Source organism: Echiichthys vipera (genome assembly GCF_963691815.1).
Source record: "Echiichthys vipera genome assembly, chromosome: 8".
In the NCBI taxonomy this organism is placed as follows: Eukaryota; Metazoa; Chordata; class Actinopteri; order Perciformes; family Trachinidae; genus Echiichthys; species Echiichthys vipera.
Genome location: NC_139833.1, coordinates 21833259 through 21850428, shown reverse-complemented (window position 1 = coordinate 21850428; position 17170 = coordinate 21833259).

Here is a 17170-nt window from a genome sequence, read left to right as displayed (position 1 = left end):
CAGATCCTCTCCAGTATATCAAATGTCAGTTTTGTCGTCATAGTGGTAAAATGTTAACCAGCTATTCAAATGAAGGCGGAAGAAAGAAAGCCAGTGGTGTTTGCTGTTAAAAATAAAACACTTATGCCTCACTATATTATCAGTCTCACTATATTAACTCTAAGCTAAATATAGATTATTTATTTTTATACATTTTGTTTCTCCCAAACAGCTTGTCCAGTTGTTTAAAAGAAAATCGGTTGCAGCTGCAAAACAGGCTTTTGTTTACTTGACAAAATGTTTATATTCATCTTGCTGTCTGCATTTTTCTTCAGTATTTGCAGTTGGTGGTGCTTGATTAAATCAACTCTTGGACACTGTTTCACCCTCTGGACAAAAGATTTACACAACAGCAGCAGCAATACTATACTTATTCCTTGTTACATCTAGAGAAGATTCTGTTTGTTTTTGTTGATTCAAACGTGAGTCATGCCACTTATTTCATTACCAAACACTTTAATGTATGAATTCAAGAGATACACGTGCATTAGTTTTGTCACTTTTGACCAGTTATACTATTTGGATGGATTAAACTCAAATGGAAACGCCCACTCAGGCAAAATATCGGCACAGAAGCTAAGCAATGCAAAGTTTCATCTGTGGACGAGTCTGGTCACTTTGAAGAGAATGATATAACGGCTTCAATTCCTCTACCTAAAGGGCTCTTTGGTGAAGCTATAATAAATACAGCATACACTTAAACTAATATTAATTTATTTAAAAATTCCTTTTTTTTGGTTACTAAAATATGTTTACAGCAGTATATCTCTCATCAAAGCCACCAGACTCCTTGTAATTTTACCATACAGAACATATTAGTTTGTAGCTTGTTTGTTTGTTTGTGTTACTGTGTGACTTTCAGATCCAAACAAACATAGCGCCCACAGCAGTACATTTCTTAGCTTCTAACCGCCATCTGAGTTACTGTCCTGTACTGTCAGGCCACATGGGAAAAAGTTTTGAGTAGGGCTTGGGAGAACATCATTTTGATACTAAAACATACTTACTTCAACCAAAATGTTATAATTTGAATACATACGTAAGTACCACTACTGTGAGGTTACAGAATGACGTAAAATAAATCAAAAGAACGAAATATAATAAAGGACCCTCCCTTTAAATATGCCCATGTGTATCTGTGCGTGCAAACGTGTGTGTTTTGTTAAAGTCACTGTAGCATGCCGTACTGATGCGAGGCCGGATTTGCTGTCATTTGCATCCTTTGAGCCGCAGCTTCCCTGAGAAGTCCACGGGGGAAGTTTAATTAGCTTCCCTGAATCCTATAAATGGATGTTTAATGGATTTTAATTAAACCATTTTTAGAAGGGAGTAGGAGCTTTTCTTTATCTATAAAGAGGACAGGTTATTATGAGATTTATGAGACTTATTAAAAATTCATATTCAACATAGACAGAGCGGAAGACAGACAGACACATAAATATATTGGAGACAGAAATGAACAGGAGAAGATAAACACTGTCTAGAAAAGCGAGAGCGCGTGCAGTTCTGAATGATAAACTAAACCACCATCATTATCACCTTTGAGCTATTAGACCTGGCACTGTAATCACTGGCTTTGTTTCAACCAGTCTTACAGTCCTACAACTGATTTAAAACAGCCTCTCGGTGAATGTTTTTGATTACCGTGATTTAATATCATCAAAGTGTTGTGCTTTTTTTGAGAAGTCTTCTCTAGTGTACTTCTAAAACTAGCAAATACAGTAGCTTTATAGTACAAACTATTCTTTAATTGTTTTCAGGAAAATTCATTTTGAAGGCACAGTAAAGACACTGCCAACATAAGACCCTATTCCAGTAACAAATCAAAATCATTCTCTCCTCCTTGACAACAAACAGTGTGGCAACTTCGTCTAATACTATCAACACACACAGACACTGCAACATTTATCCTTATAAGAAATGTAGAAATCTCCTCATCAAATTCTGATCTCACAGAGATTACAAACCCCTCGTAATGTAACCTCTCAGGATTTAGGACACTATTCTGAGTGATCGATTGCGCAACCGCCTTCATCTCACTCTCGATGAAACGTCGGATTAGATAGGGAGCTGTAAGCTGTAAATTGTCGTGTGCAAGTAGCTGGCAATATTAAATAATATGAGTCAGATGGGTGTTGAGAAAACCACCTCAAGAGTCCTCACCGTTTCTCACGACTCCACCTAACAGCTTTGGATGTCACACTGTTTTTACAGTATACCTCATCCAGACCTGTGGTTGCACTTAAATATCAAAAATCCTTCCTCCGTGATTGACTTAAATTCTGTGCGTGTGTGTGTGTGTGTGCGTGTGCGTGTGTGTGTGTGTGTGTGTGTACGTGTGTGTGTGTGTACGTGTGTGTGTGTGTGTGTGTGCTTGTTTTAACTACACCTAAAAGTTTGGAAATAACCTCTGCATAAGAGCAAGTAATAACTGGAGAATCAATTAAAGTTAAACACACATCCTATTGTAATTCTAAATGAATACCTCAATGTTTAGCAGCTTTCCTATTACAAATACATGTACAGTATTTGTGCTTATCATGTGTTTATTGAAATGGCTCACCATGTCTACAATTACTAAAATAAATACACTGACTTATTTGCATTTTGTGAGAAGATTAGTGCCAAAATCATACAAATTAAATAGTATCTATACTATACAGGAAGCAGTGCATGTATCAGTCATTTTTTGCATTGTTGTCTGCAAGATACAATAAATAAAGAAACAATAAAGAAAGTTATACTTTAAAATGTTAGAACTGGGTAAAAATAGTTGCTTAGTCTAGAAAAGGAAAAATATACGTATTTAAACGTCTACATTTTTTTTATATATCCGTAAAGCTCTATGTGCATTTCTGTGGACATAGTCTCACTTTTAGGATATTGCTAACCGCAGATGTTTACTTAACATTTTGTACCGTAGTCTGCACAGCAGACACAGCACGCTGCCACAGACACAGACAGATTTAGTGCTAATCACCTTGTCAGTTGTTGGAAAAGGTGATTAAAAGAACAAACTGTGTCTTCCTTGTCAGATTGTCTTGTGTGAGCATGTGCTGATCATCTTAAGGGCCAGTTATTATAGCAATATAGCTTGTTCTTTAAGATGAAAAATACATAATGAAAGCAAGATTGTTTTGCAATACTTGTATCCTGTCCCTAAGTCGATTTATTGTTTAGCAGATGGAATATCTATTTATTGAAAAGGTTTTTTTGGTTCTTTTGATTCAGCCAATTAGTCATTTTGGTCATTTTAACAGTCCGTTAAACACAGCCCACATATACACTTTGATGGAATAAACAGAAAAATAAGATGATGGAAAACCTACTTCCATGTCACTGTGGACAAGTTAGTCTTTCGGAGAATTCCCCTTGCTCCCTTACTCCCCTTGTGAAAGTGGTTTGGTTGCAGTTTAAAAGCTTCCCGATCTCCTACAGCAGTGTTTTGGCAGCACGACCTGTTTGTCTCACGCTGAGTCTTTGGAGGGTGACTGAATGACTGATTTCAACATCGTCTGACACACACACACACACACACACACACACACACACACACACACACACACACACACACACACACACACACACACACACACACACACACACACACACACACACACACACACACACACACACACACACACACACACACACACACACACACACATTGGTGCCACTACTCACATTAAGCTGACCTCAGCTCACCTTTGAGTTTACATCTTGAGTCTGTCTCATCTGTAAAAAATCAGATGAATTGGTGTGGACAATCTACAAAGAAAAAAAACAGTTTTTTGTTTTGTTTGTTTTTTCAACTTTTACTCAACAGTATAATCAACCCTGTCTCTTCAGAAAGTATGTTCTCATACAACTGAACTGAATTCTCAATCGCATTTCGGAAACATATTTTTCATGTGGTGAAACGACTGTTTCAAACATGTGGGTAACTTTGTGAATTGAAACAAAACTACTTGGTTGGATTAAGACTAGAAAAGCGTTTAGCTTGTTTTGCTATCTATGCACCCCGTATCTTTGCATGAGTGCCCTGGGGTCCGTTTCACAAAGCAGGTTCAACAAACTCTGAGTCTAACCCTGAACTCTGAGTTGATCTACTCTGAGATAGGAAACTCTGAGTTTTCGGTTCCAGAACAGCTGATTTGAGTTAGTTTGATCAACTCAGAGTAGTTTGACCTGGAGTTAAGCGCGTGCGCCACAAGTATAAAAAGACAGCATCAAGGGAGCCCTGATTCGACGAGTCATCATGGCAACGGGGAAGCGAAGGGCTACGCTACCACTGGAATTGGAAATATTAATGCGCTCATACGGTGAGTTTGAGCAGGTTTTTCGCCGAAAGTGTAACAACGCTGCAGCAGCAAAAGAGAGGGAGACAGTGCGGGAGGACATTGCGGCTCGGGTCAGTGCGTAAGTTTAAATGTAGTCCTGTTGCATCACAGTAATATCACAGGGGAAACTGCTTGAGTGGGAGCCTATTATAATTTATTTAATTTAGGTGCTCCACAGGGGGGCAGCAGCTTAAGATGAAACATAAAAACATTGTTCAAACAGGTAAAACATCGACACAATCTCATGGTGACGCCTCATTTTGATCATGTTTTACATGGTAAAGTAAATATTACCTTAAGTGGCTGTTTTATATGTTGTATAAAAAACTCCCATTTGCAAAAAAAACGCAACGCAGCGCAACACACACAATCTGCTGTGATATGAAACGGTACCGCTCAAAAAGAGAATTGCCTGGAAATGCAAGAACATCTATAATCAATAGTTTGATAATCATCTCCCGACGAATATTGAATTCTCTGCGCATTAATTCTGCACCTTCATACACGGGATCGTTATCAAAAGGACATGCCATGGTGGTGAAATAGTCGCCACCTAATATAACTTCTAATGTCTGATTTTTGCAATGATTTGAAAACAGACGGAACTATACTACTCCAAAACTCGCGTGCTGACTGAATGAATGAGGAAATCAAACACCGTGTATGGCTGAAAGAGGGCGGAGACAGAGAGAAACTCAAGGTTTTCTGAGAAAAACCTGGTCCCGACCAGGTTAGTTTCAGAGAGCATGTTACCATGGTAACTGACCGAGAGGTTAAGTTACCTCTCTTTGTGAAACAGGCTAGAGTTACCCCTCTGTCTCTGGTTTGAGTTACCTCCCTTTGTGTAACGGAAAACTCAGAGTTTCCCTCATTTCAGGGTTAACAGACTCAGAATTTTCACTAAACCTGCTTTGTGAAACGGACCCCTGAATGCCTCGAGGTGAAAAACAACTTCAACTCAGAGCAGAACCTGTCCAACAAATTTTAACTGCACAGCAAAAAATGACTGAGGTTGATTCATTGATCTGTCTGATTGTGGCCTTCCAGCTAAACTGGGGAATGGATGCGTACCTACAAAGAAGCTGTGCTGTCTCACATTGGTTACAATGGGGCATGCATCTTAATCATTTTTACATAGACTGTACTCATTTTCTTAACAGTTCTATGTAGTATTTACCTGTTTGATAGCGCGTTAGTCGCATTACGCATGTTGTTTGGCCGTTAAGCAACAAAACTACATAAGTTTGTCTGTTATACAGTTTAAGTGACATACCTACGTAAGTACGATATGTAAACAAAGGCCTCCTGGATGAAAGTCCAGTGCTTGTTTGACTCCTCCAACTCCACCAGACTCCTTCCTAGACTTTTGCGTACTTTGCTTAGAGACTTTTTTTTAAAGTGTATTTTTCATATGTCAAAAACAAATGTAATACAGGACAAAATACCTTCCCCTCAAAATGTAATAGAGAATGCAGTTTGTTTTGTATGGGAATGTTATCTTTAGGAGACAGGGATGGTATAATTCTCGAATGAAAGCTACACAAAGTGTTGATGTAAGATTCCTCCCGCCGTATGATTCTAAATGACAACATGTGGTTACAGCAGAGAGAGGCATCCTCTCCCCTGTGACATTAATCAGACTTTAAAATGACAAAGTACACCTCTGGATGCTCAGTGACTTCTCAGAATAAGAAAAAATAACTTTTAGAGGAGACTACTAGAAGTCCTTGGACTCAAACAGAGATCTTTCTTTCACGTTTTTTTCTCCACAGCATAAATCACTGACACAGAAAATTTCATTTGTGGTAGATGACTTATGGAATGACAACAGAAGGCTGGAGCGACATTTGAAGGCTGGGGTTGGAACCACTAGTGTTGCTTTAGGCACGGCTAGTCCTGCATGAGCGTGTGTAGAAGTGTGTGTGTCTCTTCAACATGGATTTGATATTCTCAGCTGCCATAAAAAATCATTTCATGTATGAAATGCAGGTTTGTGGTGTAATTAACACAAACAATGTTTACCTCTGCATTGATGGCTTTAGTTTGCTTTATAAAAACAAACTACAGTAATCCTCCAATGGCAGACTATTACAGTTTGTACCATGATGTGTGGGCTGACATCATGATGTGTGGCTTCAAACTGTGATGTGCGGTTTTAAGAGCTCCTTGAAATATGGGTCCACGTCGGTGACAGTTTGTGAAAAAGACCTACTCTGGCCTTTGCTCTCATGTACACCCTATAAATCTTACCAAAGGGGGAATTGTTAAACTATGACAGGAGGAAGGGTGGAGAGGCACATTATTGATGGAGTGTAGCTAAAAGTCATTGAACTCTATTGAGAATTGTCAAAAAGAAATTATTGCAGAGATTGATGTAGTTGCTGAGAAGCACAGTATATTGGTCATGTGGTCTCATGGTGCCAGAGCTCCACAGTGCAGAAGAAAAAGCTGCACCGCTTATCATTCTGGTATAGGGAAATTTCTTTTAACTAGTGGTTCCCAATCATTTAACCTACATTAAGGGTAGGGTTGGGCCACTGGGCAAATATATAAGCTGCTGCTAATCACACAGCAGGGAAAAACAATGTTTAGAATCAGCATATTTTCAAATCTGACTCTGTGAATTATTAGATAGATAGATTTATTTTAACCAAACTTGAGTTAGTGATTGTTGGAATATTGGAAAGACTAACCAATACTGGTTTGGCAAGTTTCATTTTGTTTCTGTCCAGTTTGAATTAAGCGTGTTTTGACAGTTTTGCAAATAGAAGGAGAAGGAGAAGAAAATGAAAAAGAAGGAAATGAAGAAATGAAAAAGTAGGATGAGGACAGTAAAAGCCGGCTGCCACCATCTGGGATAGATGGGGAAATGCACATATTCCAAACTAAACGGACCTCAGTAAGGTATACTGTTTAGCTGTCGGTACCTGTATAAGTCTGCTGATGCAGCACTTAATTCCAAAATATAAACACTGCTTGAAAATGAAACTTAGTGGCCAGCACATTCAGGTGTCTACCAACCAGAATAAGGGTGCTGATTGGCTGATCTCCACCACCCCAAATGATGACTGAACACGTGTACTGTACAATTTACACAAATAGTGAACTCAAAATGTGAGTGTGTGTGTGTGTGTGTGTGTGTGTGTGTGTGTGTGTGTGTGTGTGTGTGTGTGTGTGTGTGTGTGTGTGTGTGTGAGTGTGTGCGTGTGTGTGTGTGTGTGAATGATTGCTGTTCAGTTGGACATATGGACAAGCCCACAGGATAGACTAGCTGTCATCTTGAGTAAGTTTTCTGAAACTTACTGTCACCTGTCAAAAAGGAACCACACATTATGTTTTCTTTTGGCTTACAGGGTTACCCATGTGTTATGTTTGAAGCTTAGTGAATTTGATTCTGTTCTGTGTCCACTTTTATTCCTGACAACTGCATACAAACTCTTTTTAAAGAACAGATACGACCGATCTTCTTCTGCTGTTGCCATTGTTCCAGCATTTCTTTTCTTCCTTAAAGTTTTTCCTTTTCTTCTGGTTGGGTTGAGGTGGGGGACCATTAATCTTGACTGCAGAGAGAAGAAAAGGCATAAATCAGCATTAAGTTTCCCTATGTGTCAGAATATAAATTCAACGTATATGCAGACACTTATACATGTGAACACATAACTTTGCAAAAAAAGCATGAATCTACATTCATAAACTGTAGTTGACTTAAAGGGGAACTTTCAAGGGTATTTGAATTATGTTCTTATACTGAAATGAATGGTAGGCTACTACGTGTATGAGATGCACCATCTAAAAGTGTTTCCAAAAATGAACGGAGAAAAGTACTTTAAGAACATGACAGAATCAATTAAAGGTAAGAAAGTCTTCAGGCCTCAGATGATTAGCATCAACTAACTCATCATGTTTTCCCTGTTTCTTTACTCTCTTTCCATGTCTTGAATCCCACTATATGTTTCCTATTACCTACTGAAATTTCACAAAATGAGCTTAATGATGAAAGATTAAGGATTATGTGAAGTAAGCACAAACAGCCGTATAGTTTGACACTGAAATAGGGCCATGGAAAGTCTGTGTATGTGAATAAATGTTTACTTTTTAGTTTTTGTTTCTCATTTAATCATGGCTAAAATCTCCCACAACCTCAAGGAAAATGTTTTAATTTTGACAACCTTCTCTCATGACAAGCAGGTAGACAAAAGCTGGCTTCTCATTTCTGGGCAGTGACTGACAACTGTCTGGCATTTGTTCATCAGCTTGCTAGCTACAGCTGAAATGAAAGCTAATGAAAACATTAGCTGTGTTTCCATCCAGATGTATCATAAAATTGAACCGAATTTTGGCAAAATAAACTGCACATTATTGCCTGTTTCCATTCACTACTGGTATGTGACTACTTGGAGTCTGTTCATTAGTGGGAAATGATACAAAAAGCATTGATTCCCAGGATTATCTCTATAAACACATTCTGCGTTTTGATGCAGACTCAATGGGACAAGTTTTGGATAGTGGAAGTGGTGTGATTTTCTTTTGTAGTCTGAGTAGTATTGACCAATCACGTATGAGCATGCTTTGGTTGCATGCAAGTTAATGGTCTGTGTAGAGAGCAAAAGAGGTGGCACCATCGGCTATTGTCTGATAATGATTTAGCTTTTCCTTAGCTTTAGGTTGTTATTTGTCTGCACATATCTGTTTATGGAGATGACGTCTCTCAACTCCAACTCCATTCTCGTGTCACAAATAGCTAATCGGACTACAAACAATGACATAAAATTCCTGCATACATGCTCATTTTGGTGGGAAACGGATATAAGTATGATAAGAAAAAATGTAAGATCAGATTTATTGGATTCGGAAGCAATGCTAGGTGATACTGTAGATCATGGTTGTCAAAGTCAAGGAATTAATTATTTTGGCCCCCGGGATGATATTTGATTAGTATTAGAATCGTCCCGCACGCCACAGCCGCCTGCTGGTGTTTTCCACACACCAAAACTACATTACCCACAATGCAATGGTAGCCCGCGAACTCACTGCAGCTCTGCAAGTGGGCCGCCTCAGCTTCATTATTCATCAGCATTCAGGGCAGATGTCAACTTTCAGCAACCCGCCTCCCCAATAATGGCTAAACGGAAGGTGGAAGATGAGAACAGGGTGTTTCAAGCTAGGTGGGAGGCAGAGTGCATGTTCACAGGGGTAAAAGGCAAAGCTGTGTGTCTTTATCTTGATATTAAGGAATGCATTTTAGTTTTGAAGGACATTTTATTTTTTGTCTGTTGAAAATGTTTTCCTTGAAATAACTAAAGTCATAAGAAAATATTGCTTTATTCATTTAATGTACAGGATACGGATGTGTTTTCTCTTTGAAGGAAGTTTGTTTTTGTCTGTGAGCCTGTTGAAAAATGTTTTCAATTGAAATTACTGACAGAGCCATACAAAAATATTGGATTATTCATTTAATTATTAAATAAAATATGGTACACTGTGTTAGGTCTTGGTTCAATAGGTTATATGCAATCATTTTAATATGTTTTAATAAACATTGAACCAGTCCGGCCCTCGGCTTGTAGCAAATTTGTTTTTTTGGCCCTCTGATGTACTTGACTTTGACATCCCTGCTGTAGATAGTATGCCCGCTAGCCAGACATGCTAACGATTGCAGCTTATACACTCTAAACAGACCAATACATTGTTGTTTTTGTTGTTGTTTTTTTTTTGGTATTTGTGCCTTTATTTGGTAGTACAGCTATAGGTTGCCCGTTCTACCAGGTGAGCTACTTGGTGCCAAGAGACTAACACATTGTTTAATCCACACCTTACACTTTGCTTTTGTGTTTTTAGAAAGGATGAGAAAATACGGCAACCTGATTCTTGCAATATCGCAATATTGTAATATTGCAATATCACAAAATCACAATATGACGCAAGAATCATGGGATTGCAAAATCACATTCATTCAATCACCTGCCATTTATTTTTCGAAAGTGTCTGCTCTTTTCCAAATAGTTTCGGATGACGGCATCTCAGATGTTTCTGTGTAACAGAAACTATCTGGTGTGTGAGGTTTAGAAAATACACCACCCTCCCTCCATACTCTTTAAATGCAGAATATCACCCGAGCCACAGGCACCACTTTGGTATGTTTAGAAATCCAAAGCTTGACAGGCCTGCTGTGCCTATTTACAGTTGCTGTGACTTGGCAGTCATCGTTTGGGGAAGGTTTATTTTTTTGCAAATGGTCTTGTTAGAAATTTACGATCTAACAGTGATCACTCAATGACTCTCTTAACTCTCTATTACACACTGCACTACAGACTGTCTCTTCTGGCCAAGGTGCCACCACAAGCTCCTGTCATCAGTGCTTCAGCTGAGGGTGTCGTCTTTGGTTCCTTTTCCCCTGGCTCAGGGTCATGATGGTGAATCAACTTTTCTCCAAAGTTTTGATGGGCTTGGTGGTTCATCACAGACAGCTTGGTAATTATCGTGACGTGCTCATCTCCCTTGCTGTCTTCTTTCCACCATCCTGCTGGCTCAGATTTCAGATTCCCACAATCCGTCTATTTCATGGACAAACTTGTGCTCATCTTCGCCTTCCATATTGTCAAAATGTGTGACCGCAACACAGTGAGGGCGAGCTCTTTCCGGAGAGCTAACATCCGTCACCCACCAGAACCTGAAGCCACCAGAAAAAAAAATGTCTCTTGAACGTCTCGTCCATACTGCATCTTAAAAGTGACTCTTCATACTGAGGCAGAGCTTGTTTTCCTGTTATAAATCAGAGAAATTGATTGTGTGTTAAAGTAATGATTCAGTTGTAAATTATATAAAATTGTCAGCCTTAAATCAATCTCCCAACCAACACACCTTTCTGTTTATCTGTGCATATTTCAACCTCTACAGTACGTGTTTCTCACTGCAACTAAACATGTGATGACATCTCTAAATACATTTCGCTTAATTTTCTCTCTTTTTCTCTCTCCATCTTTCTGTCCTTCGTCTCCCTCCACCCAAATAGTGATGACAGCAAGTCACTTACAGATGAAAGTCTCTCTCTTTCCCCAGAGCATATGGTGGAACATTTGGTACAGCAAATGGCAGGAAGGGAGGGGTAAGGCATGTGGATTGGGATGGATGATTGATTTTGTGGAACTATGGAGTTGTCAAATAAATGTTCATTCATTAATTTGGCTTGGGTTTGGGATAATACTTCTATCTATTAGTTTCCTGGATAATTTTGCACCCTTGCGATACTTCTCGTCTTAAAATAATAATTACAACCAGCATATTCCAGGTCACACCTTGCCTTATTTTTCTGGGCACTATTTTAAGTGAAATTAAAGACTCGGGTGTTAGAAACAGGAATTGAAATGAGCTTTATTATGACTGCTGTGAATGAGTGTTATTTACATAATAACTTAATAAAAACTATAAATACATCTATGAATAAGTCTGCAGATACATTTTTTTAATTGTATTAGTTTTGAAGAGATTACCCAGGATCAGTTGTTACAGTTAGATCTGATGTCTTTGGTCACTGGATAGAAGTGAATATCGTTCAACATTTATGGATATAATAATGCCACACAAAACAAAGAATTACTCTAAAATGTATCATACATTATAACAAACCTATGGGAAACCTTTACACCACCGAAAATATTATAAAATATATTGTTTTTCATCCCAACATGTGGTTATTTGTTTTTTGCATATAAATCTTTGTGACAGGCTGTGCTGTAAGTTCTCACCACCTGAAGAAAATTGGTCCGATTTAAGAAGCTCAGCCAAGACTCATTGTGGTTCTGTGTGTTTTAAAATATCCCACATGATTGATGTGTGCTGAGCTTAAATTTACATTATAATGTAAATGTGGAAAACATATATCTTTGGGCTGCTCTGTGTTCACTGGATGTGATGAAATTCTGATGAAGTGTTAAATCTTCAGCTCGTCATTTAAAGGGGCTAAATACCACATTCAGGACATTAATATGGCAGCAAACAAATATTTGCTATGTAAAGACATAGTGGAGTAATAGAATAGAGAATAGAGTGCTGCATGAATGAGTCCTAAATCCCGGAAATGACTTAGCAGCATTTTTCTCAACTCGAAGTCAATGGGTTTTTGAATGGGTTTTTGGTAAGATGCCTGAAATGAGGTCTGTGGTTAACACAGGCTTAAGAGGTTTTAAAGTTTTGTTCTATGACAAAATACGTCAGTAAATCTTACATTTTAAAGCCCCTGGAAACTTGGTTTCAAAATGATCTCTGTATGAAATCCAATATTAATGATCAAATCAAAGTGTTGAAAGTTTGATAAAATCCCTCTATTATTTACAAGGTTGACACAAACACAAATTTAACCAATTAGAAATGCGGTTGTGATTTGACAAGATTTGATTGACAAGCAAGCAACAGAAGCAAACAACCCACCTGCTCTCAACACATTTTGAATCAAATCTTGCTCAACTCTGAGAGACGCATGTGTGTAACAGTCAAAAACACAAATACAGCATTCTGTGTGAAATAGTCCAAACTATATTTTAACCATTGTGTTCATGTTGGACCTCATCAATCATCACAAGGAACTAACTGAGAAAATATATGTTTTCTTTACTTACACATATATTTTACATATTTTCGTCTCATAGACTACTGTCTTTTTTTCTGTCATCCGTTTCCCAACAGAATAAATTCTCATCTTAACTTGTTTAGACTATGACTGGGACCCGCTGACATCATCCCCACAGCTGTCCAGCCCATTTGCATTGACAAAAAAAACGTTTAGCTTCTGGACAAATTAGAGCCACACGAGTTACAATAACAACAACTTCGTTCTTTCTTTCTCTATCGTTTTACCATCTCCCCACTTTCTTCCTGTGGCACTTATTTTTGTTCCTCCTGCCTGTCGGTTTCCCCTTCTCCTCTTGTCTAAAGGACTAAATCTGTCACTGTCCCGTTAGAGAAATAAACAGAGTAAAAGTTACCAAAGTAAAAGAAGCAGGACAGAGAGCAACTGTGTCCTCATCTCACTGGTTCTGATGAGAGGAGCAGACAGAGTGCTGGCAAGACTACAGTGAGGTTCTCTGGGAGAATGGGACTGCTAGGAAGAAAACATTACGTCATCAAAGCAGACCAGAGAGGTCACTGAAGATGCTTGGGGACAGGCACAACCTTGGTCCAGTGAAAAAAGAAAACAGGAGGGTTTGAAAGCTGAACCCAGGAAACCAGTGATAAAAGTCATGCATCTGTGAAAGCTAAGTCAGACTTTGGACTCAAGATTTGATTTGGGAAATATAAACTTTAATGATATAGTTTTTGTGCATACTTTTGTCTAACTTGTCAACTTCCAGGGTGTGCTACCAACAGCAGCATACGGTATGTCATAACAAACTCCGAACTTAGATATGTGAACTGTTACCCTCTCTTTCAGATAACCCACATAGCATTGCTGTTTAAGCCTCTGTCCCTTTACAACATTGAGCACTTGGGAAAACCTATCATGCTGTCTGCTGAGTCATTGGCAGCTCTCACATACACTCAGTGCTGTTTGTCCAGCTACTGTTAGCTGTCTTTCTTTCATGGGTCCAGTGGTGATGGCAAATGACCAAACTGTAAAAACTCACAGCAACGTGTAGCCCTAAACATTTTGTACGTTACCCCATGATTCAAATTACAACAGAGTAATGTATGCAACAATGTGACATACGTAGTACTGTATGCAGTCATGTATGTAATAACTTAACGTATGGGACAACATAGTGCTCAAATCACAGATGGGACTAAGCGAAGAAAACTTCTGAGGGTGAAAAAAGGATGATGTACAAGAAGATGCCAACGAAAATGTCTAACTGGAGAAACGTTGATATTTAGGAACTTCTGTCGGTAGGGGCAAAAGAGACTGCTGTTCATGACCAAATTATGAATCGTCTCCATTGGCGCAGTGCAATCTGCATCATGTCTTGCCTCTTGCATGCTCTATCCAGGCGCAACCCCTCACCTAAACCAAACAGAGCATTTACAGTCAGTGAGAATACGTCTGACACGGACAAACGTCTGGGGCAATAGGAGAAGTCGCAGCCTCTGCAACAAAAATAAATCTCTGACCATTTCCAGTATTCACAGAATAAACTGATGTTTCAACAAGATATGGTCCACTGACCACTGTCCTGTGTTGAACTACAGTAGTTTAATGAACTCTGGCCACACTACTGGAACAAAAAGTCCTGCAGTGAAACAACGGAACCTGGTTTCGCTCATTAGTAACTGGATCAAAGCCCATCCTTGCACACATGCACGGTCTTCATTTAGCAAGAGGATCATCGCTTCAAAGCAGAAATGACTGTGGTAGTATTTTGCCCCAATACATCATATTTGACTGGGGTTTAAGGTTTTCTTCCAGTCTTAGCCTGTTAATCTGGGTAGCCACAGTAGCTTGGAACCCTGTTGATATTTAGTCATGGTCGCGTGTCTGGAGGCTGAGCAGATCGCCACTTGTTGGTGAGAGTGAGTCACAAAAAATTTTGGGTCAGAAATGATCCATGGCATGACAGGAGAAGGGACGTCTAGCAGGTGAAACAACAAGCTCTGATGAGTCACACAGTTCACATGAAATGAATGAGTGTACATTGTAATAGTGCGACATCCGGCCGAGAGCATGTTGTGTGTGTTTGTGTGTGTCTGTCTGTCTGTCTGTCTGTCTGTCTGTCTGTATGTGTTGGATGGTGCAGAGATGAGAGAAAGGACAGAGGGGGTTAGAATATTTTGCATTGATGAGAAAACAAGTGTGCAAATGTTACCGTTGAACGCACACACAAACTGACACACACACATGGACATACAGTGACCCATTCATCAGGGTCTGCGGAGTCTGGAAACTCCCCTGTCACAGCCAAACACACACGCACGCACACGCACACACACACGCACACGCACACGCACACGCACACGCACACGCACACGCACACGCACACACACATACAGTGTATGCTGAAACACTGTGAGAAAGACATAAATAGTTGGCCTGCTGAATCTGTCTGTCACATAACATACACTTAAAGAAATTTGCAACTTCAATAAATCTGTTGGATTTTTCTTGCCCGACATGCAAAGCTTCATAACATATTATGGCTCTGTTTTCACGCCATCTAAATCAGTGAGGCCTGGGATTGCTTTGGCTAATTGTCATGTTGTATGTTTTTGTATTTTGTGCTAAATTTGATTTATTCATGGGTGTGGTAAGCTTATGCACATTGCAAAAACTATGTAAGGGAAAGTTTAGTGCTATTTAAAAAGGCTAAATTCATATACCAGAGTAGGAAGGTGGAAATCATCCATCAGTAAGGGACAAAATAATGTATTGTTTTTGTATTTGATTGTAAATTTCTTCTGAAATTGAGTGCTCGGAAGTGTTTTCCTGACAACGCCTCAGTAAATGTTGTTTGTATTAGTGGATGACTCCCATATTACTAACCTGGAGTTTAATGTTGGCCTTTAAAAGTGCTGCTGCACTTTCAGTGTTGGGAAGTTGGAAGGAAAACATTAGTGGCACTGAGAACCCCAGGTCTGTGCTTATTTTTTTTTTTTAAACCCTAAATATGAAATACTTTTTGACTTACTATCTATCCGTTCTGCTGTCCAAAGCAGTAAGGATTACATAAATCAAACAAAGCATAATGATAGAATAAACATAATTGATAATAAATATGATGGGAATAAATTGTAGTTGCCTCACAGGATTGGCTCTTTTACTGTGCTTCCAGCTGTTTCGTTTCAGAAAACCACAGAAGAAAGAAATAGGCACAGATCATTATCATCATCATACGGTATCATCATCATATCATTATCATCATCATAAGGGAATCAAGTTCTCAAATACTTGCTTTTCCCCAAGTTTTATTTCGTTTTATAACATTCTCAAAGTATTTTTCAACCCTCGACAGAGGATCAGGCCTAGGGCGTAAGACAAGATTTGGGAAAGTCATGTGAGATGGCTAAGGTTAGTATAGGTCATCAGGAAGGGAGTCTTGTGAGCGACTTTGTAAATCTTGGTTTATCATCTAGACACAACCTTGATTGAGGGAAGAGACACTATTTTACTAATGAGGCTTTTCTTTTGCCAGTAGACACACCTTTATATGACTTTTTAGAGGTGTCCTTACATCATATTACATTAATTCCTCCAAATTTCCAGTAAATCTCTTAAGAAAAACAACTGTGCTGCCCTTCCCATTGACCCAATGAAACTGGACCAGAAGTATGATTAGAGCTTTGACTTCAGACGTCTAATTTGGCGGCTCCTTGATGTGATGGCAGAATAAAGTTAGTGAGAAGAGAGGAGAGGAGAGTGAAGAGGAGGAAATTGGAACATTGTGTGACCACAGAAAGGCCATAGACAGTTTTAATATGCCCCACTAAAAAGAAGGGGAAAGCCAGAAAAACAAAAGGGGGTTTCGGCAGCGCGTCTTTCGCAAGCGAGCTGGCCAGCAGCTCAGGCAGGGTGCAGGGTGAGTGGGGTGTGTCAAACACATGGAGGCTGCAGGAATGTGATTTCCCACTCACTTTCTGCTTTCCTCCTCCCCATACACTTTCTCTCTCAGATTCTCTGGATCTGCCTGTCTTATCTCTGTCTACCCCGAGAGCTTCTTTTCTGGAATATTAAAAGAACTTGTGCAGTGTCTGTTTGGAGCTTGGCCCTTGAAAACTGTGCTTGCAGCGTCGATTGGATGAACAGTTCTTCAGATATATGAAGGAAAGATAAATAATGCTGCCACAACACTACCTATCGGCCAAATGAC